A 23,601-nucleotide genomic window follows, 5' to 3' on the forward strand; every position below is an offset into this window, starting at 1 on the left:
TTTCTTTCTCTCTCTTTCTTTCCCTCCTTTTTTCTCTCTCTCTTTCGCTCTCTCTTTCTTTCCTTGTTTCTTCCTTCCTTCCTTCCTTCCTCCCCTTTCTAGCATAACGTTCGTTCCTTATCTGTTTGCCTTTTCAGACATGCAACCGAAAGATCGAAGCAGGACCTGGCTGGCTACTGACCAGCGCGTCAACGAAAGAAGAGACACCTTACGGCCGGTCTACATACATTTATTCGGCCGTCTGAACTACCTCCGAAGCAGTGAAACCCGGCAAAGGTCAAAGGGCGGTGTGGAATCTTGCTCGTCAATCTCAATCAGGACAGGCGCGACGCCGGTACAAGGACCAAAGGACTTCGACAAAAGCAGCGAGGGCAACGGCAGCGACAGAGTAAGCTTCTGCAGTTGCCATGACAACCAAGAGTTACGACAGAGAGCCCCAGACAGCACAAGGGTGACACCTAAGAGACTCTCTAACAACGAAAGAAACAAAACTATATGGCAGATATATATGAAGGAAAGAGGAAAGAATATAACTATAAACAAGACATCTAGGAAAAACATCATGAAGATACAGAGAAATATACAAGCACCAACAGTACACGGCGTTATGGCCCGTGGAGACAATGTTCTGAATATTTAAAGTCCAGCGTTGGATACGTCGGCACAACGTTTCTCCAGCGTTGATCTCCAGACGGTTTCTGCTGGCCAGCCGCGTTTCGCAACAGCGGCTCCCTCGGGCGCGCTGACCAAAAACAATTTGGTTTCTGTTTTGTTGGGGGCCTAACTGCGCACTGACTATCTTCCACCAGTCTTCGCCAGTATTACTGGTTAGCAGATGAAGGAGAGAGTTTACAGTCACGACGTATGACGACGGAGACGTCGTCTACCACACAGAAAGTCGTACATGCCTCCACCGTTGTAAAAAGAACTTCGAGAACACTGCGGCGACCCGCATTGGAAGAATGCGAAAGCATTGACAGCTTCTCGATACTCTTTTCTTAACCATATTGAATTTTTTTACGTCTTTACATATTTTCTTGTTCGTTCTTGGAGTCACTTTGACATGTTCTCCCTATTTCGACGTCCAAGCGAGTTTTCCGGCTTTAATTAATAAACTAATTACTCCACATGAACCAAGTTTGCCTCAAAGCGACATTTTTTCATCCTCTATACGTTACAGTTGAGTTGCTATATGCTAACGGTGGAATTAGCCTTGCTTATTCTGCCGGCAATTGGTTCACCGTAGCGTCACTTGTATGTTAATAATGACCTAAAACTGGTCGCAGCTGTCCCGCTATGCACACAGTCGCTTATAATAGAACATAGGCTATTCCTGCAGTCACCATCTATGCACACATTCACTCACAGCACAGCATTATCCAGTCCAGAAGTCGCCATCTATACGCATATTCAGCCACAGTAGAACACAGTCCATTGCAGAGCCACCATCCATGCACGCACTCAGGCGCAAAATAACATAGACCACTCCAGAAGGCACCGTCTACGCACACATCAAATCACAGAAGACCATAGACCGTTCCTGCTGTCACCATTTAGACTCATGATCAGTGTCCTGCAGGAATGTTAAAAGAAGGCGTGAAGCCTCTCTTATTCTTGTCCGGTTTCCGCTCGGGTAGAGAATGTCCTAAACTGTACTGTTACAATCAAAGCTTTTCCATCTCTCTTTTAGGACGACAGGAACATGCGGACAAAATTGCGGACACGTTTTGGCGACGCGCACATAGCGATATAGTGCCTCCGCATTAACTAATCCCGCACTGCCTAGACAAGACGTCGTGCCTGCGCATACAATGCCTTGAGGGACGTGCTAACCATTCGGACTCCGCACGGACTTCGCACACATGAGCGCGTGCACAAAGGAACAAGGCTAGCTCCAACAAAAGCGTGCGGCGCTGAACAATAGACGAAAAAAAGAAGGCGCATGTGCAAACAAACAAACGAGCCGGGCGTGTACACAAGAGGCCCCACGCCAATCACGCGAAGATACACGGCGACCCCCTTCGTGACACCAGCATTAGGCGCGATCGGCAACGGCCCCAAGGCTACACCACGTCTCGATGAGCATTCAAGATAGAGGAGAAACAGAGAACGTACAACTCTGTCGGCGCGATGCTGAATACGTTCACCAACATCGCACGCACTATGGACAACTCTATAGACGCACCCGAAATAGCAGCAAAGCTAGAGAGCTCGCACAGTGGCTGCGTGTAACTTGTAGGGGCCTGTTCGCGAATCGTGCCACGGGCGATCTTGCGAACGAATCCGTGACGTCACGCCTCGTCAGCGCAGAAGCCACCTGCTGAAAGCGTTCTACACGAAGGATGAATTCAGTGGAAGTGAAAGCGAACGCACTGCCGACAGCAGTCAAGGCTGCAAGGCGGCTGCCAGCTCATTGTATGCACTCCCAATACACTTTCTGAACATACAGTCTTTGTCAAAAGTATACAGCCCAAGGGGTCTGCTTCTAAGCTGTTTAGCGCGGTTCCCTAGCATGTCTAGCAGTCCAAAGCTTGGGAGGATTCGGTACGCGAAGTTATTCTTCGTTTGAGAGATGACGGTCGCTGAGGATGCATAACCGGGCAAGCTGCAGGCCTTGCAAGTAAACCCCTACAGCTGTATATTTTTGAGGGGGGCTGTAAGTGAATGACCCCGATGCCTGCGAGAGGCCTCTGCGGGTGAAGATGCGCTTACGCGGGAAACACAAAAAAAAATATTCCATATTTTTCAATAAGAAGACTACTTGCTGACTTAGTTCTGCATCGTAAAAAAAAAAGTAGAGCATCAAGCCAGTACAAAGAGACAACGGAAGACGTTCAAAAGCCTTAGTAAGTTGGCAGTAGTTCCAGCGGTCGTCGTCGCACCACTCCTGGTCCTGCCTATAATTGCGCTAAAAATTGTTAAGTATATTCTCCAAATTTCCTACATGCGCCGATATATCTTTCAAATTACAAATCCGCGTTTGTCCGCCGCCAGAATTGAGGCGTCCTTTTTTCATCAGCTTTAACAGCAGAGGCGAGTCAGAACCGGCGAAGCGCTTACCACGTGATTAGAAGGTTCTCGGACTTAAAAGCACCTACGTGCGAGCACTGCCATATCGAGTGATAAGTCTAATGACACTCGTTGCACGATTCAGGGACGCCATTTTGGCACGCAAGATTGTGACAGCTGCTATGGACTCGAATTTTTTCCATCTCTATCTGCAAAGAGACTTCGACGCCTGGCAGCATGAACTGGACGTGGCGTTGTGACCAAGATGCCCGATAACGCTGTCTTCCGGACTGATATTTCAGCGGCCCATCACTGAATACCTGCCTTGCAATGGTGTAGATGCCTACATCCTGAATGACGACGACGGACACCGAGGCGTTCTCGGTTCTTCGGCACTCTAATCACGTATGATTCAGTCCCTAAAGTCAGTAACCCTGAAACGCCTTCACTACGTGCTTTCGAACCTGCACGGACCAGTTCTAGGGCCTCGTTCCAATTTCTGCTCATGGTGCAGAAAGAAGCCATGAAAACTCTGGGGATAATAATTACAACTGGGACCGTAATAACCACCTCGTGCTATAGTCAAAGTGCATTCATGTCTTTCAGGCAACGCAAATCAGCTGATCGTGGGAAGAAATGACCGAGGCGTCTCGCCTGCCTTTCCCAGTGCTCTTACACCCAAAGATGGCTTCGTGGACTGTGTGTAACCTTCTGGGAGAGGAGGAGATCGTGCGCTTCAGTCGTCGACGGGGCGACTACGTTCTCTGAACGCGTACGCGTGGATGTGACCTTTGCCTGAGTTTGGCGCCCCAGACGGGCTCCGAGTGCTCCTCTCCATAGAGCACGACCAAAAGGCAATGCTCCAAAGAAGCGAGGGATATATAACTATCGTGCAACGCTAAGGAGCTTGACGGGGGGGGGGAACGAAGGGGGAGTGGAGGCGTCGTTGGCTTCGTGTCGAAGAAAGGAGCATGACGGAGAAAGTGGCGGCCAGGCAGCGAAGCAGATAATAAACCGACGCGTCGCGGGCGCCGTTCGAGGAAAGTAAAGACGCGAGGAAATAGTGAAAACAAAATGTGGAGAAGGAGCGAGGCGAAGAAAAGAAGACAGACGGGAGAGAGAGGGAGGGGAAGACGTCTGAGGGAGGCGGCGATGAAGATCGCGCCTCGAACGCTATAGCGACGACGACGGCGGCGACGCCGGCAAACGCGTCGGCCGTGACCGGGCGGACACCGTAGACAGCTCGCCGAGTGAACGCGCGCGCTTCCCGTCGCGGCACAGTTGGATGCAGCTTCGCGGGGACCGTAGAGCGTGGTAGAGTCGAGGGCGAAAGTTTGCTGCCTCAGGAGTATTTATTTTGGGACACCGTGGAAGCCGTGCTTGGTTTCTTTATGGAGCGGGATACAGATGCTTGAATAATGCCGGAGTGTGAATTTTTTTTTGAATATCTGACACGTGATACCTGAATGATCCACATATGTAGAGATTTTAGGGCAGTGAAGCTGGGAAAAAATGCACTATAAATTATAAAGCTAATTCGGAAATGCGCGAAGTATGGAAATGACATACAAATGAAAGAATGAATGAATGAATGAATGAATCAATCAATCAATCAATCAATCAATCAATCAATCAATCAATCAATCAATCCACTATGTTATGAAAGAGTGATCGATAGCTGTGTCCCTTGGATCTTCAAATCTTGTATTGGACAGTGAGCTCTGCGGGCGAAAAGACCGAATCCATAGGTGCGCTGCTCTCACACGCTCGCGAGCCAATCACACAGGTCTGTAAGCCGTCGCCCTTCAGCTTGTAGCTTCCACTAAATTGCAGCAAGTTGTAAGATGGAGTATATTGTAATCTGGGGCTCCATAAGTGGCAGCAACCGCCTCGGTACGCTCTGCCAGCGTATTTCAGAGTTTCCAGCTTCCATCTCTAACGAAGTACACAGCCGAATGTCCGAAAAATAAGGCGACTAGCCTGCTGCGTAGTTGCGGTCTTAACCATCATCATTATCATCATCACAGTCAGCCTAACTATTCCCCCTGCAGGACACAAGCCTATCCCCTCAAGCTCCATTTAGTCTCGACCTTTTTCATCCTCGTCCACCCTCCCCGCCGCGGTGGCTCAGTGGTTACGGCGCTCAGCTGCTGACCTCAAAGACTCGGGTTCGATCCCGGCCGCGGCGGCCGAATTTCGATGGAGGCGAAATCCTAGAGGCCCGTGTACTGCGCGATGTCAGTGCACGCTGAAGAACCCCAGGTGGTCGAAATTTCCGGAGCCCTCCACTACGGCCTCCCTCATAGCCTGAGTCGCTTTGGTACGTTAAACCCTATTAAACCAAACCAAACCATCCTCATCCACCCATTCCTTAGCTGACTCTTGAAAAGTCGGTTAGTCTGCATTCCCTTACAATGCACTCTGTTACACTCTGAAAATAAAAGTAAAAAAAAAGGGATCTTACTCACTTTTTCCTCCCGTATAGGCGTATGCGTGTTTAGGATGATATAAAAAGAGACCATCGGTCATCTACTCATGTTACATGTTCTGCACAATTCATCAAGTGGTTCTCTGTCCGAATGAAAAAAAATGCAAAATTAAGAACAATTAAACATTGCAGTTGTCTTATGTGTTGACAATGCGATAGAATTAGCAGCTCTAGATGACTCTGCCTGAAGTGACGTCACGTCCGGTCTGGTGACATCACTCAATTTCCTCCAGCCAATGGCCGAATTTTATGACCCACGACGCAACTTTGGTTCATGGGGCTCCTAATATGCCATCGCATTAATACCCTAAGCCGCTTCCTTTGTGTTGCATAGTCAGTTGCTGGAGACTGAGAGACGAACAGTAATTGACAGACTCGTGTAGGCTTTTCTTTTCCTTTATTTATTTTTATTCCTTATTCTGTGAAAGTTCCGCCCCCACCCACGCTTCATACTAAATAAGTTCGATCTGAGAGGTCGTTTACTGGCACCCGTTCGATAAAGCACTACCAGGCGAAGGGAGGGATAGCGACCTCTTCTGCGTTAACTGAAAATAGAAGGATATGCAACTTTGTTTCCCGGAAATAATATGGCGAACACAAGTTCGAAAATCCACACGGAAACGCTGTCAGCGCATTTTCTGACTACCCGCGGCGTTTAGTGAAACGAAAACGACAGTATTTTGAGGCAGAAAAGACACGGAGACCTGTAACGGCTTGAAGTTCAGAACTACTACGGTTCGAGGAAGACATCTAACGAACGGAAGAGACGATGGGTGGTTTTATTAGGCAGTATAAGGGTGAACACCAAAAATTACCGAGGGCACTGAAGACTATACTTGCGTGCTTGGAATGCGAACGCATTGTCTCTTATTTTTATTTCATTTTTATATTTCTCTTCCTTTCTGATGACACGCCTACTCATTAGCATACATTCGAAAGGCAACGCATATACCAGGGTTCACTTTTGCTCGTTAAAGACATGAGAGCGCAAAACGGGGACACGGACGAGGAAGGGAACAGGACGAGCGCTGCACTTTCAACAGGATTTATTCAGGGAAGAATGTTTAAATAGCCTTTGCTCTTATCCATGCTCTTGATCGCAGACAATCGCCTCTCACAGATACGCATCAAGAAACAGCATTTCACTGTGGCGAAGAACAACTGACGTGTCACTAATACAACTATCACCTCGCTTCTTGATATAGAAGGCTTCCACAAGCTCACGTTCAGTCCTATCTCGGCTTTTCAATAGCACTTTGCAATCATATAGTCGAGGCTTGCAGGCTACACGCTTCTCTTTCGAGCAGGCTTGGCAGTGGTCTGGAAGATGTCCTCTCTTGTTTAAAGAATTCTTGTGTTCAAGCAGGCGCTCATTAAGACAACGGCCGGTTTGTCCAACGTACACCTTGCCGCATGTAAGCGGGAACTCATAGACTACTGCTTTCTTGCAGCCGACATGTGGCATTCGGTGTCTGATGGTGCACTCTTGTACTTTTGTTCTTCCAATCCGTGAACACATTCCGGCGAGTTTTCGCGGCGCTGAAAATACCACATCGACGCCATACTTATTGGCCACCTTCTTCAGGTTATGAGATGTGTGGTGTACGTAAGGTACAACTTCCGGCCTTGCCTGCTTTTTTTCTTGAGGTCGGTTGTTTTCCTTGCTGCCCTTCAGCTTTTTCAGCAAGGTCTGCGCCACGGAGAGAACCAGGGAAGCCGGGAAGCCTGCTTTCTGCAGCCTGGACACCTGGGAAGCATAGCTTGCGTGCATGGCATGGTGGCAAGACTTCTTTAGTGCGGAAGCTAAGCACTGGGAAGCGATAGCCCTCTTAACGGTCTTAGAATGGTTCGAATGGAAAGGCAACAAATCTTTCTTTGCGCGTGGACAGTACTGCCAGCAAACGTGTGAAGGGTGGAAGGTTAGGGTGAGATCTAAAAACTGTAATTTGTTATTACTGCTAGGCAGTTCGTGTGTTAAGGTGAGACCCATGCTATTCCGACCAAACGTACCTAAAACATCAGCTACTGCTTCGTCAAAAGTAAAATCGTTATCTGCCAAAAGGATCAGGTAATCGTCGACATATCTAAAAACGTGGACTATACAATCCGTGTCAAGTTCTTCACTCAAGGAGCGGTCAATCTCAGATAAAAACATATTACAGAGTACCGGGGCGACACACGAGCCAATACAAATGCCCCTTTTTTGTAGATACGTTTGGTCATTAAAGTCAATAAAAGTGGCCTTGAGATAAAACTCAAGTAATGACAAAAAATTGTCCACATTCAAACCGGTAGCGTTTTGAAAAGCAGTGGCTCCATTTCTGTCAATGCAATTACGCACTGCAGAATAGAGATGTACATGCGTAACAGAGTAGAAAAGATCTTCTACATCAATAGAAAAACCAGAGCTTATGTTCCTATGAGTCTGAAGGAAGGCTATCACGTCATCCGAGTTCTTAGTTGCAAAGGGGTCTTCTACTTCCAAAGTCTTCAGGTGCTTGAGCAAAAATTGGCTGATTTGTCGTTGCCAAGTTTCCTTTTCGCTTACTATAGTCCGGAAAGGCATTTCAAGCTTGTGTGTTTTGGCGGCGAAAAAAACCGAAAGGCTGCTCTTTTCAGACTTGTTGATGGCCCTGGCTAGTGTCTGCAGTTGCAGCTCATCACACAACGACACTGCATCTTTTTTCATTTGCGTCGTCTTCACTTTCACGGACCTGAAATTCTTCTTCACTGCTTCTATTGCCTTTTCGTTGAATAAACCGGACGGCATTGCCACAAAACCGCCTTCTTTGTCTGCCTGCACGAGCTGCAGATCTTTCGCTCTAAAAAACGAAACGACCTTCGCCGTGGGATCAGCTCGATGGCTGGGAGGGTTTGGAACCCTGACTGACCTGGTGAGGGTGTCGACGCCGTCCAAGAGGCACCTTTCCTGGTTTTCCTTCGTTGTTTTGTTGGCCAGTCGTCGGTTGAGGGCCAGCCATTCGTGTGGCTTAAGCTTGGCTTGTACGCTGAATTTTGGTCCTTCCTTTAGGACTGCTGCTATTCCTTCCGGGAGTTCGGCTCCTCCCAAGACTATCACATCGTGGCGTCCTGGATTCTTGGTCTCCCATACTCATAGGACTCATAGGAACATAAGCTCATAAGACTCATAGGAACATAAGCTCTGGTTTTTCTATTGATGTAGAAGATCTTTTCTACTCTGTTCCGCATGTACATCTCTATTCTGCAGTGCGTAATTGCATTGACAGAAATGGAGCCACTGCTTTTCAAAACGCTACCGGTTTGAATGTGGACAATTTTTTGTCATTACTTGAGTTTTATCTCAAGGCCACTTTTATTGACTTTAATGACCAAACGTATCTACAAAAAAGGGGCATTTGTATTGGCTCGTGTGTCGCCCCGGTACTCTGTAATATGTTTTTATCTGAGATTGACCGCTCCTTGAGTGAAGAACTTGACACGGATTGTATAGTCCACGTTTTTAGATATGTCGACGATTACCTGATCCTTTTGGCAGATAACGATTTTACTTTTGACGAAGCAGTAGCTGATGTTTTAGGTACGTTTGGTCGGAATAGCATGGGTCTCACCTTAACACACGAACTGCCTAGCAGTAATAACAAATTACAGTTTTTAGATCTCACCCTAACCTTCCACCCTTCACACGTTTGCTGGCAGTACTGTCCACGCGCAAAGAAAGATTTGTTGCCTTTCCATTCGAACCATTCTAAGACCGTTAAGAGGGCTATCGCTTCCCAGTGCTTAGCTTCCGCACTAAAGAAGTCTTGCCACCATGCCATGCACGCAAGCTATGCTTCCCAGGTGTCCAGGCTGCAGAAAGCAGGCTTCCCGGCTTCCCTGGTTCTCTCCGTGGCGCAGACCTTGCTGAAAAAGCTGAAGGGCAGCAAGGAAAACAACCGACCTCAAGAAAAAAAGCAGGCAAGGCCGGAAGTTGTACCTTACGTACACCACACATCTCATAACCTGAAGAAGGTGGCCAATAAGTATGGCGTCGATGTGGTATTTTCAGCGCCGCGAAAACTCGCCGGAATGTGTTCACGGATTGGAAGAACAAAAGTACAAGAGTGCACCATCAGACACCGAATGCCACATGTCGGCTGCAAGAAAGCAGTAGTCTATGAGTTCCCGCTTACATGCGGCAAGGTGTACGTTGGACAAACCGGCCGTTGTCTTAATGAGCGCCTGCTTGAACACAAGAATTCTTTAAACAAGAGAGGACATCTTCCAGACCACTGCCAAGCCTGCTCGAAAGAGAAGCGTGTAGCCTGCAAGCCTCGACTATATGATTGCAAAGTGCTATTGAAAAGCCGAGATAGGACTGAACGTGAGCTTGTGGAAGCCTTCTATATCAAGAAGCGAGGTGATAGTTGTATTAGTGACACGTCAGTTGTTCTTCGCCACAGTGAAATGCTGTTTCTTGATGCGTATCTGTGAGAGGCGATTGTCTGCGATCAAGAGCATGGATAAGAGCAAAGGCTATTTAAACATTCTTCCCTGAATAAATCCTGTTGAAAGTGCAGCGCTCGTCCTGTTCCCTTCCTCGTCCGTGTCCCCGTTTTGCGCTCTCATGTCTTTAACGAATATGCACCAACAAGCCCAGTTTCAAGTACTTCTTCACTTTTGCTCGCCAGGAAGAAACGCCGCCTTGCGGCCTATCTTTAGAGCACGGAAAAAAGCTAATAAATATATTCCCATAGGTTGCGTGGTCGCCTCGCACTCTCAAAGTCCTGGGTTCAATTCCCTGCACTTTCGCAATAAATTTTATTTTTCTTTGATACCCTGGTGACGCCATCTGGGATTTTTGGGACCACTGCTGACGGCCAAGGCCGACAACGCCGGGTTTTGTTGCCGGTTAGATATATAAAGCTTTAGCATTGAAACCAGGAAAGCGTAAACCATAACAATCAAGGGTCAGATAGATTCATGGGCTAATAAAATTTGCAGGAATAAAGTTGCCGAGGCTAGCGCAAGAAAGGAATCATTGGAGGAGAAAGACTACCTTCCTGAAATGGATGCAATGGTGATAATGATGACGATTGTGGAGAACAGCAGCCGGAATTAGTTATGAGAGAGGTCCGGTCGTCAACGCTGCGACGAAAGGAATTGTCTTTGAAACTGATGAAGAGTACTTTATGCGGAGTGGTTGGGCAGTACGGGTTAGTGCATGGTTAATCCCTACACTGTCGTCTGTCTTCCTGTTCTTTTTTTTCTCAGAAATTGTGATCATCAGACTTATTATTTGCCTCAAGCATTGAGCAGTGTATGTGTGACAGGGCCCTCGTCAGGCATAGAGCATCTGCCTATTGCCCTGTTATCCAAGACCAAAGGGTGCCTGACACAATGTTTCAACTACAGTCCAGTTTTCTGGGAGATCACTTTTAATTAATTGTGAGGCAACTTCACAATACTGTAAGACACTTTTTTATGAACATATCGATGAGAATGGTCCCATCTTGCAACGGGTAGCAAATCTCGCTTTAAAAGTTGCTTTGCGTTCGCATCGAGTACCCAAGACTGCCATACAATACCAATAGGGTGCAGTTTTGACAGTAAATAGCAGAAAACTGCAAGAGTTCCGAGGAGGGATCTATGCATACATTGAATATTACGACGAAACCTTGGCATACGCGCAAAAAATTGCCTTAATATACGATTTCCCCTAAAAAAAAAAAAACGCCCTTAACTACAATTTCTGGGCATGAAAATAAAAAAATATCACAGGGAAAACTTCTACAAGGACGTGTCGGGCGCTTCGTCGAGACGTGCCAAAACGGCATCGCCCCTATCCCTATGCGTCGCCTCCAGAAAGCGACCGACTGAGACTACGCGTCTACCCCGCGACCACACGTTTTATCAGAGCTACCCCCACTGCACGCAACTGCGCAGCTCTCTAGGCGCGGCGGTGCAGTCAGATCCGACGCCACGATGTCTCCCCTCACTTCCTTCTCTTCCTGACAATATTGCCTCGAGGAGAAGAAGAAGAAGAAAGCCACACGCGGCAATGCACGGGGCGTCCACACACACGGGCACGTCTCTAAAAGAAGCCGAACGCGTGATATCCCGACGACCGTGCCGCTTCGCCCGGCGTCGTTGTGGTGAGGATCGAGGACACCGCGCCGGCTGGGAACACCATCAACCGCCGGAGAAGGCCGGGCTTGGAGGGGAGGAGGTGCGGAGGAGACATCGTGGGGCCTTCCTTTCAGGCTTTCGCGTCCTTTGCCGCATCTTCTTCGCCCAAACTCACCCTCCTCGTCTCCTCAGTGCGGAGAAGGACGAACGTTACTGAGCGCTGTGCCTTTCTTTTTTTCTCTCTTCGGCCTCGACGAGAGGCGTTGATGGCTCCTAAAAGCGGCACCACCGCGAGTAAAAGGAACGCGTACGAGGTGTAGGGTATACTAGAAGAGTGAAGAAAAGACGCCTGATGAACCGACCGCCGTGGCTTTGCTGCAGGCTGTCGTCCCCTCCCCCTTCCAAAGCTGTTTCGGCGGGCTCTTGAATCTTGTCGCAGTGTCTACGACAGGCTACGCAGCACTTGAGAGGCGACAGTTAAATGCCATCTAACTGTGGAACAGGCCATAGAAGGTTGCAGTCGAGCTTAACAGCCCAGTTGTACTATGTGTCTGATATTTATTGCAGGCTCAGTAAGGGGACAGAGTTAAAGTAACGATGTTTTCCTTAGAACGTGAACGTTTCGGCGGAGATCTGCTTGGGCCGCAGGCGAATTAGCGATAAGAAGAACACTGCGACCAAAGGCCTAAATTCATAAGGCCTCAATTTCTAATCGTCCGGCACACCATTCGATAGCGATGGCACGGCTTCGTTCCAGCTGTTGAACGAGGCCGAAAGGAACGCAAATGAAATAAAAACGGAACAGAATAGCTGTAATATCTAAGCTCTCATAACTGGGCCAACTCCCAGGCCAGTTTGGACCATGTGACTGTAAAGGAGCACCCCAGAGGACACCCACATCAAGGTTCCACATGTCCCTCACGGATCTGGCGCACCTGAACGGCATTACGTGTCAAAATCCAGCACTCTGATTAGTCGAATGGTAGCCGATAGCTACGACGCCTGTGGCATTCAGGTGAACTTTACAGCTGCGCTCAAATCATGTAGAGCGCGGAGGAAGAAGTTACGGGACGCTACTAATAGCTGCCTGGCAACCCCATAGGTGGCACCACGATCTGCTACTTCCAAGACCTGGCCGCAGGTCGTGCCCAGAATTTCATCCAAGACCTGGCTCATCTGGGCGCCAGCACATGCCGGACTACCCGGAAACGAGGAGGCGCATGCCCTCGCCCGAGATCTTACCCTCCGGGCGGGTGAGCACACCGCCTCCTCCGTCGAAGGGGAGTGCCTGTTAAATTTCAGTGACATCCTACAACACTATCGTTCCAACAGACAGATATACGCACCTCCTCACCCTTCGCTATCAACCACGCAATCAACTTTCTGGCGCAGGCTTCAAACTCGCACACTCCCATACCCGATAGTCATGCACGGACGCTTCCCTGACCTATTCTCCTCCTCCTGTGGCAAACCAGGCGACTTTCTGCATGTTCTGCTCGCCTGTTCCACTTACCCGCACCCCCCTCCCTCAGAGGTGGCACTCACTTACTGGGAACAGCTCATGTCCAGTTCAGCACTCCAAGACCAACGACTCGCCATCACCAGTGCCTCTAACAGGCTGGCCCTCCAGGGTCTGGCACACCATTTGTAAGGGAGGAACCCACTGTGTGGGCCACTCCCGCAGGCCATGAGGGGGGCTCTGCCCCCCACCTGTAATTTGTCATGGCCAATAAAGTTTACACCACCACCACCTGGCCGCAGGTCGTGCCCAGAATTTCATTCGGATCTTCGTGGCTGCATGGCGGTGTTACCCCTCTCAAAAACCTCTGCAGACAGTTCATAGCTTATCCAAACTCTGTGTGCAGAGTGACTAAGGAATTTTAGAGCGCAGCTCTTTGGCGTCCGTTCCTGGGTTTCGCGTCGTCGTCGGCCTCGTAACCAGCTCCGCCCCCCTTTCATCCCCCCAGCGCTAGCAGCGACCGACTGATACCGCTGGATGCCGCTGACGCCGCTAGAGAGTCAAGATAACGTGACTGCATAGAACACCGTCGCCGCCATGCAGAAAGAGGAGGAAAGGGTCCCCCCCCTGTTCTTGTGTGGCGGATAGGGTGCTCTTCAGTTGCCGACGCGCCGGTTATTTCACGTAGGCCCCGGCACGTCGACGAATACGTGACCACCTTCCCACGGCTAGACCTGGTTCTTAGCGCTGCGGAAGCGAGGGTATCATATTGTTTGTGTCGGCATCGGCGGCGTTGTCCCTGAAACCAACTCCGCAGCTGGGGTTGACTCACTATCGAAAAGGTGAAACAGCTTATTTGCTGCGCTCAAATTTCGCATTAGGAAGTAACGTAATCGTCGGTAATTTTTTTAGCAAGGGGAAGAGCTCTGGACCCCTTAACATCTATCGGTGCACTCGAAGCACGAATACGTCTATACGGGAGTAAAAAAAGAGTAATCTGTCTCCTCTAGCGCTTTTTTTTTTTTGCCATGGAAGTGCTAACTTTGACGGAACGACACCGAGACGGTGAACAGTACGACGAAACAGAACGAGCGCTTCGTTCTGTTTCGTCGTTCTTTTCATCGTCGCTGTGTCGTTTCGCCAGTTAACGGTATACCATTGCAAAAATGCTGCACCAACTAGCGCACTACCTTTCATAAAAGGCAGTGGGTTAGAGGAGAGGTCCTTTTACTCCTTTCTGTTTCGAATGTGCAATAACGAGAACCACGATTGCTGCCAGCTAGTAGTGGTCTACCAAGTTCACACATTACAAAATGCCGTGACGTCTTCATGAAACAACCGTCATATCACGTCAGAGGACGAAACCGCAATTGCCCGACGCCCTCGGCCAAGACGGAGCCCTTTAGAACACGACTCAATGAGAGGACGTGCCCTCCTTATACGTTGCACAGTCATGCGACTCCTCGCCTCCTCGGGCCTACGGGTCTCGCCCTTGAACTCCCTCGGCGAGCCACGGCCGACTAGCTCTCGCGCACGACACATGGCGTGCGGGAGCGGCCCGTCCTTCACGCTAGACGAGGCGGGTTCGCGTGCCATCGACGTCTGCCGCGAACATACACGCACGAACTGCGTGCCTGAGTGCGCGATTGGCTTCCCAAACACGAAGTCTGCAGGAGTGCTCGCTGTATACCAGAAACACATAGCCATGAACACAGAAGGAACTGAATACTGTCACAACAGCAAGACAGGGTACACTCCGAACACAAATATACCCTGTTGGTCAAATGTTTAGGGGAATCCCCCAAGGTGGAGTAGATTTCTAATAAGTAGTCTAAGTAGTAAGTAGTAGTATTGATAAGTAGATTGATAAGTATTGATAAGCTGATTGATAAGTAGATTGATTAGTATTGATAAGTAAGATTTGATAAGTAGTAGTCTGTCCTCCAGTGCACAATGCGCACTCCTTTATAAGGGAGTGCACTAGAGGGTAGCTTGCTGGCTTTCTACTCCTTTCTGCTTAGAGTGTACCCAATGGGCACTGAAACTCTACTGGACATCCTGCGGACGTTTGAGACGTCCTAGGGATGTAGAATGAAGTTTCAGTGTCTATTGGGTAGGGACAAGACGAAAGCGCTGAAAAAAAGTCACCAGGAATTCGGGACAGCGCCCAGCCAATACCGCTAAGCCTTGCGGTCTGCCACGTTCTGTTCTGCAGCCGCTCGACCATTCTCTTTCTTTCTTAAGTCACGGATGACGTCAGCACACTATTTTTGAAAGTTAAAAGCCATGCGCCACGATGTGGCAGCCAAAAGAACTAGAAACGCTAGTCCTGTTTTCATAGTAATGCAAGACGTTGACGCGTTTTCATGTCCAGCGCCTTTACTACCTCCTGATGTCGCAGTGTGGTCACAGCCACGCAAGGAACATAATAAGGCCACAAGTTTACAACAAGACTGCGCAGGTACGGGACGACAGCGGTGGAGTGTCAAGGCGCCCATTTTGTCCTTTGTACAGCGCCTGAGTTGTGCACTGCTGCTGTCCTGACCCGTGTTGTACTCTTGGACAAACGCATTAACCGGCTAAGTAAGCACTTGGTTGAATTTCATCGACATCATTGTCATTGCAGTCAGCTCTTTTAGGCCACTGAAGTCGTATCAGTGTACCTCACCACCAGTTTAGCGCTCTCCCGTGTCAGCCATGACAGTTTTATCATTTTAACCCACTACCCGACCGCTATCCATTTGATATGTCCCGCTACCTGGGCCTTCTCTTCGAATCAGCTCCACTACCTTGTAGCCCCATGAGTTTATTTGCTTCCAGGGTTACATATCTCGTCTTGGTGATGTAGGTAGCTATTAATGAATAGTCAAGGGTTAATGCAACACTGCAACTTGCGAGGCACGCCGCAGAAGAGGCCTTCGGTTGAATAGAGAGTCTTAGCACAACATAACCGTATTCCTGCAGACGCGTAGACTTTTTGCACGGTTTGCAACTTGACTAAGCGCACGTGCATTCTGGGCTGTTCCGCGCACGCGCAGTAAGCTGCCTGTGTGAAATCCTCCAATCGGAACGCTGCTGCCATAACCCAATGGCAATATGGCCGTACCCAGAACATTAAATCTGAGAAGGGTTCACACCAGAGTATACCATGATGCCTGCTCCTTACGCGCAGGGGCAGGTGCGCGGCAGGCACATGCGTCTCTGCTGTGCTAAAACTCCCCATCATGTCGACCACCTGGAACTCGGTTCACCGGCACTTTTATTGGAACGCAAAAGGCCCACGTGCGCAGTGCGATGTGAGCGCAAGCTTTAAACATCCCCAGGTGGCCGAAATGATTCCGGAGGCCTGCAGTTCCCATGATTATTTCGTTCTTCTTTCTTTCACTCCCTCTTTCCTGCCTCCCTCGCGGAGCGGTTGAGGTGTCCACCGATAAGTGAGGCCGTTACTGCGTCTTTGCTTACGTCAAAAAAATTTTATACACTAGTCTAAAGGCAATAATATTCTATAGACCATCTATAGACTTATGGTCGCACAATTTTACTAGACTTTATTTATTTATTTATTTACTTGGGAGATACTGCAGTCTCGGACGACCAAGCAGGTGGGAGCATACAGATACGAAGTTTACATAGCAGTCATTTCAGAAGCATACTTCAAACGTGAGTTTGGTTCAAAAAAATGGCTTGCACAACGTCGTATCAAGAGCACAAAAAAAGAACACACACACATCAACAGCACAAGATTATGATAAGATCGTGCATTAGTAACAAATGCTTACCTGCAAAAGCGATAAACAGTAAAAAAAAGTTGAATACGGAACTGCGCTTGTGCAAAAAGAATCACAACTGTATCACAAATAAACCTGAAGCGCGCATCAAGATTGAAACACAGTGGTTAAAGCACACTCAAAATTTTCCGAGGAAAAAACCGCTGGAGGCAGATCATCCTACTCTGTTATAGCTCGTGGAAAGAATGAAGACGAACAATTTTTTTTATGTAGACCATGAATAGGCGAAAGGAAATATGTATAGGAAGGCAATAGAGTCTATAAGGACTGATGATGATTGTTATCATCATCATTACGCCCATGACAGCCTCAGTCTAAATTCGGCCGGGAGATAAACCACGAACCAGGCGCCGTGCCCATCAGCCGAACGTTACACTAAGCCATCACGACGGATACTGCACTCTAGACAAAAAGGAGTAAAAGGAGAGCGACATGTCCTTTAGAGCCCTACCTTTTTTTTAAAAGAGAGTGCGCTAGAGGGCAGCTTAATTTATTTCCCTCTCATTTAGGCGTATACGTGCTTAGAGCGTGAATAGACAAGGCTTTATGTCCAAGATCAGGCGCTCAGCGCGGACGACTGACAATAGAACTAGGGCAGACAGAATGAGGCACTGAGTCTCAGTTAAAGGTGCACTGAAGAGGATTCTGAACTTGTCTTTTTGCCGCGGGAACTCGATCTACACGTTCCTAGGCATTCTTACAAACTTCGATTTATTGCCCTGTGTGGCCGATTTCCCTAATTAAATCGAATTAACGTCCGGCTCCCGCCCTCTTTTTTGAATTCTGCCTCGTACGATGGGCGGAGTCGACCAACGCGTGAAGTTCCTTTCAGCCAGCTCCGTAAAGGCTTTGCTTTCGCTTTATTTTGTTTTTTAGGTTTCCATGTATAAATAGTTTCATTCGCAGATAATATAGCCGCAAAATAAGCCCGCAGAAATAAAAATACGCGCGGACTATTTGCTACTACGGACTACTACGTATTACTCCGCCGATGGCAGAGCGGCAAGCCGCCACGGGACTGGCTGAAAGGCACTCCACGCGTTGGTCGACTCCGCCCACCGTACGAGGCAGAATTAAAAAAAAAAAAGGGCGGGAGCCGGCCGTCAATTCGATTTAATTTGGGAAATCGGCCATACAGGGCAATAAGTCGCAGTTTCTAACAATGCTAGGAACGTGCAGATCGAGTTCCCGCGGCAAAAAGACAAGTACAGATTCCTCTTCAGTGCACCTTTAACGCGTACTGTTTTTTTTTTTAGCACTATCAGCATCCGACACACACCAAACGACAATCGACGAGAAGACTCTATTCAGTAAAAAGAAACATCACATAGTTCCACCATGTTCCATTAAAAGGTCATCCGGTTTTCACCGGGTTGCGGCGTATAAATCTCGCTTCTCTGTCCCAGGCTCAGAGCTAAGCCGATTATATCGCTGTGACCTTTCCACGCAGCAACACGGAAACTGGCGGCGCTTCTTCTGTTACCTTATTCTTTATGACTCGATACCGGCGTGTACTCGTTTCCCGGGAGGAAGCAATAAACGTGGGATGAAAGCCATTATGCAGTGTTATCCGCCACTGCTCATTGTTCCGTTTTCTGCGCGGTGCGCTTCGGGGTAAACAGCGGGCGTGCTGGCGTGCTGTTTATTCCAGCCAGGAGAGATTCTCCGGAATAAAGTGGGCGAGGTTGGCGCTAGCGCGCTTTGGAGGTTACTTGGTGTGACCTTTGCTCATCAGTGTGTATTCAAATCGGCTGATAGTTTTGTGATGATTGCGATGATGATGAACCATTATAATACACATTTAAGATGATAATACTGGTACACGGTATACTGCATCAGCTGCAGTAGTAGTAGTAGTAGTAGTAGTAGTAGCAATAACAGCAGTAGTGGTAGTAGTAGTAACAGCAGCAGAAGCAGCAATAACAGTAGTAGTAGTTGTAGGCAAGCGTAGCATGGGGCGGCAGAAAGTTAGGTGGGCAGATGAGATTAAGAAGTTTGCGTGGATACGGTGGCCGCAACTGGCGAAGGACAGGGTTAATTGGAGAGACATGGTAGAGGCCTTTGCCCTGCAGTGGGCGTAGTCGGGCTAATGATGATGATGATTACTGGTCGCTTCGCAATTCATAACATAGGAAAAGAGATACAGAGATGGTGCTGCTGAGCACCAGATGAATTCTGCCAGATGAATTCTGATTATGAGGCGCTGACCCTGAGCAACCAAAAAAGCATTTTTGTGGTCATGTACCGACCACCTTCTGGTGATTTTACTAAGTTTCTGGCTTTCTTTAGCAAAATTCTAGAACACACTTTAGTTAACAGTCTGGACCTTTATTTGGGAGGAGACCTGAATGTTAACATGCTTACACGTACGCACTGCCAGAAAGAATTTCAGCTTTTAATACAGTCATATGGTTTCATAAATGTTATAACTGAACCCACGCGTGTCACTCAAGATAGCAGTTCTTTGCTGGATGTGTTCATCACAAACATTAATACTGAGACAATAACCGCGGATACAGTATACACTGGTATCAGCGATCATTCAGGAATATTTATGCTAGCTGACAAGGCTCGTCAAATAAAAAGAAAAAAATGTAAAGAAAACAATCTTGTTCAGATCATCACTCCCACCAATCTTGAATCTTTCCGTTTTGCGATTAGTCAAGAAAACTGGAACACCGTTTACAAAGCAACAAGTAGCGATGTTGCATACTCTAATTTCATAGCTGTGTTCAGATTCATATATGATGCCCACTTTCCTTTGTGCCGTGTAAAAAAACCATCGAAAGCGCGCAAGCCGTGGCTAACGCATGAATTGTTAAGCATGATTAAACGCAAGAATGCATTATATGCTCGATTCATAAAGAACAAAAGTGGCGATGATTTTTCTGCTTTTAAGGCATATAGAAATAGCCTAAACACAAAGTTAAAGGCAGCGAAGAATTTTTATTTTCTTAACATTTTCTGGAACGAGACTACTCTGCGGTCAGATGTAGTCTGGCGAAAACTGAAACCCCTGCTCTCAGCTGATGGTTCAGAGGCTTTTCCTGATAATTTCCAGCACCATGGAGTGTGCATTTCTGGCAACGAACTAGCCGACGCTTTCAATACTCTTTTCATTCAACAATCTAATCAGATTAAGGTTTGTAGTAATAATAGTATGGGCAACTTTGACCGGTATCTGCCGGAAATGTACAGCAGTCAGTCACTATTTCTTGCACCCACAAACTGCTCAGAAGTTTATTCTTCCATGAATGCTATAAAAAACAGTAAAGCTCAAGACTCAAATGGCATGCAGGTGATCCCGGTAAAGTACGTTCTTGACCAAATCTGTCCAGTTATCACTCATATTTATAACCTAATTTTATCTACAGGCATATTTCCTAAAGAAATGCAGGTCGCTCGTGTAATACCCATATTTAAACATGGGGATAAAGGTACACTAAGCAATTACCGTCCAATTTCCATATTACCAATTTTCTCAAAGGGAATCGAAAAAATATTACACATAAGAATTTCTTCATTTTTTTCGCAACACAGTTTGTATTCTGACTTTCAGCATGGTTTCAGACGGCACCGATCAACAGAGACGGCCCTTGTAGCACAAAAAGAGATCATTTTAGAAGCTTTTAGCAAAAGAGAGATTATAGCAGGCATCTATATCGACTTTACGAAAGCGTTTGATCTTGTAAATCATTTAATCCTTCTTTCCAAGCTACATAGATACGGAGTCCGCGGCATTGCTCACACACTGCTTAAGTCATACCTTGAAAATAGAACTCAGTACGTTGACATAAATGGCAGTAAATCTTCCGTGCTGGCTGTATCAACTGGAGTCCCGCAAGGAAGCATACTTGGCCCACTGTTATTCATCATCTATGTCAATGACAATGTTCGATGCACAGACAGCGCTCAGTTTGTCTCATACGCAGATGATACGACGCTTTTTGTTAAGGGCAAGACAGAAGCAGACATTGAATTGCTGTCGAATAAAGCGCTTGGCGATTTACACCAATGGGTTAACGCAAACTGTTTAAGGATAAACCCGTCTAAAACACAAGCAATTTTATATTCACCAAAAGGAAAACATCAGCTGACTTCATTGAATCTACGTCTAGGTACAGATCGCATTCAAATAGTCGATACAGTGAAAGTATTTGGTGTTCATTTCTCAAAGCATTTAACTTGGAACAAACACGTTGAGTACCTTCAATCGAAAATATCCAGTGCTGTTGGTGTCATTGCGAGACTGAGAGAAATTTTGCCTACCAAGGTTAAAATTATTCTCTATAATTCCCTAGTATTATCTCTTCTTCAGTACTGTATTATTGTCTGGGGCACGACTGGTATGACTGACTTAAAAAAACTGCACTTACTTAAAAAAAAAAGCAGTTCGGTATATCGCTAATGTGTCTTTTTTGCATCACTCGGCCCCCCTTTTTGAGAAATATAAAGTTCTCCCAGTGTTTTGCCTATATAACTATAGGTTAATGCTAATATATAAATCTTTTGTGAAAGAAAAAAGTAATTTTTTAATATCTTTAGCCCAACTACAAGAAAACGCCAGACCTCGCCTTACGAGGCACAAGGAAAAATGGCTTGTACCTACACCTCGCACCTCATACCATACGCAATCTTTGAAATATATTACTCCCACATTACTCAATAGTTTAGAGTCGTCGAATTTCGATCCAGCATGCGAACCTAAACACACGATTAGTCTGTTCTGTCGGCAGAAATTATTATAGTTGTCTTAGATCTTGTAATGTGAGGCGTTTTCTGTGCTGTAATTATTGTACACATGTCCCTTGTAGAAATTTACTGTCGCTTCAATTCGTTACATACTGTGTCCAGAATGTCCAACACATTGTACTTCATCTGTTTTTTTTCTTTGTTTTCTTTTTTTCTGTGTCTGAAGCGTTACATTGTTTGCCTTGCAATGTTGAATTTGTATTTATTTGTTGCGCTTGAACTATGCTGCCTCTGTAATATGTATCTGTATTTATTTTTCCTTTGTTATGGTGATGCTGTTTCCGACACGCTGCAGTGCCACCATGTAGGGGGCCGGGGCCCCTGTCAAGCTGTTTTTACAGCTTTCAGTCCCGGCTCTTACCTTTTCGAAAGGAAAGGAAATAAAGAGGAAATGAAATGAGAGCCGAGTTGTGTCGTCCTGTGGTCCTCTTCTCTTGGTCCTAGGCGAAAATAGACGTTGAGTCCAATTGGAGTTTCCAATTTGAATGTACAAATTGGAACGTATTGAAATGTCCAATTGGTGCCTATTGCGTATTCGGAACGAATCGTGGATTATGGTTTATGGGGGTTTAACGTCAGGCTATGAAGGACGCCGTAGTGAAGGGCTCCGGAGATTTCGACCACCTGGGCTTCTTTAACGTGCACTGAAGCTCCAGTTGGGTCGTTGCAATTGGAACGAACTGGTTTGGTTTGGTTGGTTTATTGGGGTTTAACGTCCCGAACCAACTCAGGCTATGAGGGACGCCGTAGTGAAGGGCTCCGGAAATTTCGACCACCTGGGGTTCTTTAACGTGCAGTGACATCGCACAGCACACGGGCCTCTAGAATTTAGCCTTCATCGAAATTCAGCCGCCGCTGCCGGGATCGAACCCGCGTCTTTCGGGTCAGTAGCCGAGCGCCGTAACCACTGAGCCATCGCGGCGGCGCTTCGTAATTCATACTACAGGAAAGAGAGAGAGAGAAAAAGGCGAGCACCAGAAGACAACGTGGGAGCTGTTGCGAGCCGAGTTGTCTCGTTTTGTGATCCTCGTAGCTTGGTCCCAGGCGAAAAAAAATTTGAGACCAATTGTGGTTTCTAATTGGATCCAATTGGAATGTATAAATTGAAACTAATTGAAATGCCCAATTGGTTCTGACTGTGTATTCAGAACTAATTGGAAGGTGCAACTGAGACGTTGCAATTGGAACAAATTGGATATTCCAATCGCAACTAATTGGTTCCAAATAGACGATTGGGACCGATTTGACACTCCAATTAGAAAGCTCAACAGAAAAATGGATTTCTTCCCCTGAGGTGAGCTGCTGCTGTAAAATCAATTCCATTATGGAAGCATTTCGCGCCCGCGCATGTCCCCTGCCGCTCACGCGTCAACTTCCTGCTCAACTTTTTCCGCGTAAGGTGTCCCGACATATCGAGGCCCTCTCCGCTCGGAAGAGCAATCACGACAGTCGAAGCCACACCTCAACGCGCACGCACTCTCTGTTTAAAACCGCGTGTCGCGAAAAAGTCTCCCGCGGAGCCACCCGACCGCAGCGCCAATAGCGGCCGGAGGCCGGACTACAACGACGACGAGTTCGACCCAGATTTCAGGGCATCACCGCCGCTTCAGCGGAGATGTCTAACTGGACGACGCCCTGCGATGGAAAGCAATGCGAGTACTTCAGCGACACAACGACACAGAAGACGCTTTCATCCGGCCGCAAAGGGTCCCGTTGGTTTCACCGTTACTTTTCTCATTCTCTCTCTTCCGCCTCTTTGCCTCTCTCTCTCTGGAGCGTTTCCTTCCCCCTCGCCCTCGTCTTCCGCCGAGCCGGATCCGTCTGTGCGAGCACGTGCGGATGTAATCCATTAGGAAGAAAGAGCGTGCGGTGTGCCGCAGTGTCCCACTCCGTCAGAGAGCTACTTAGTTGATGGGCCTCCGTTCCTTTCTTCGCCCCCTCTTTGATTCCACCGACGATGAGAGATACAGTTCTCCTCGGCCACGCCTGCGTGTGTTGACAAGACGCACCGGAAT

Source organism: Amblyomma mixtum, chromosome 1 (assembly GCF_055824585.1).
Source record: "Amblyomma mixtum isolate Tamu chromosome 1, ASM5582458v1, whole genome shotgun sequence".
Classification (NCBI taxonomy): Eukaryota; Metazoa; Arthropoda; class Arachnida; order Ixodida; family Ixodidae; genus Amblyomma; species Amblyomma mixtum.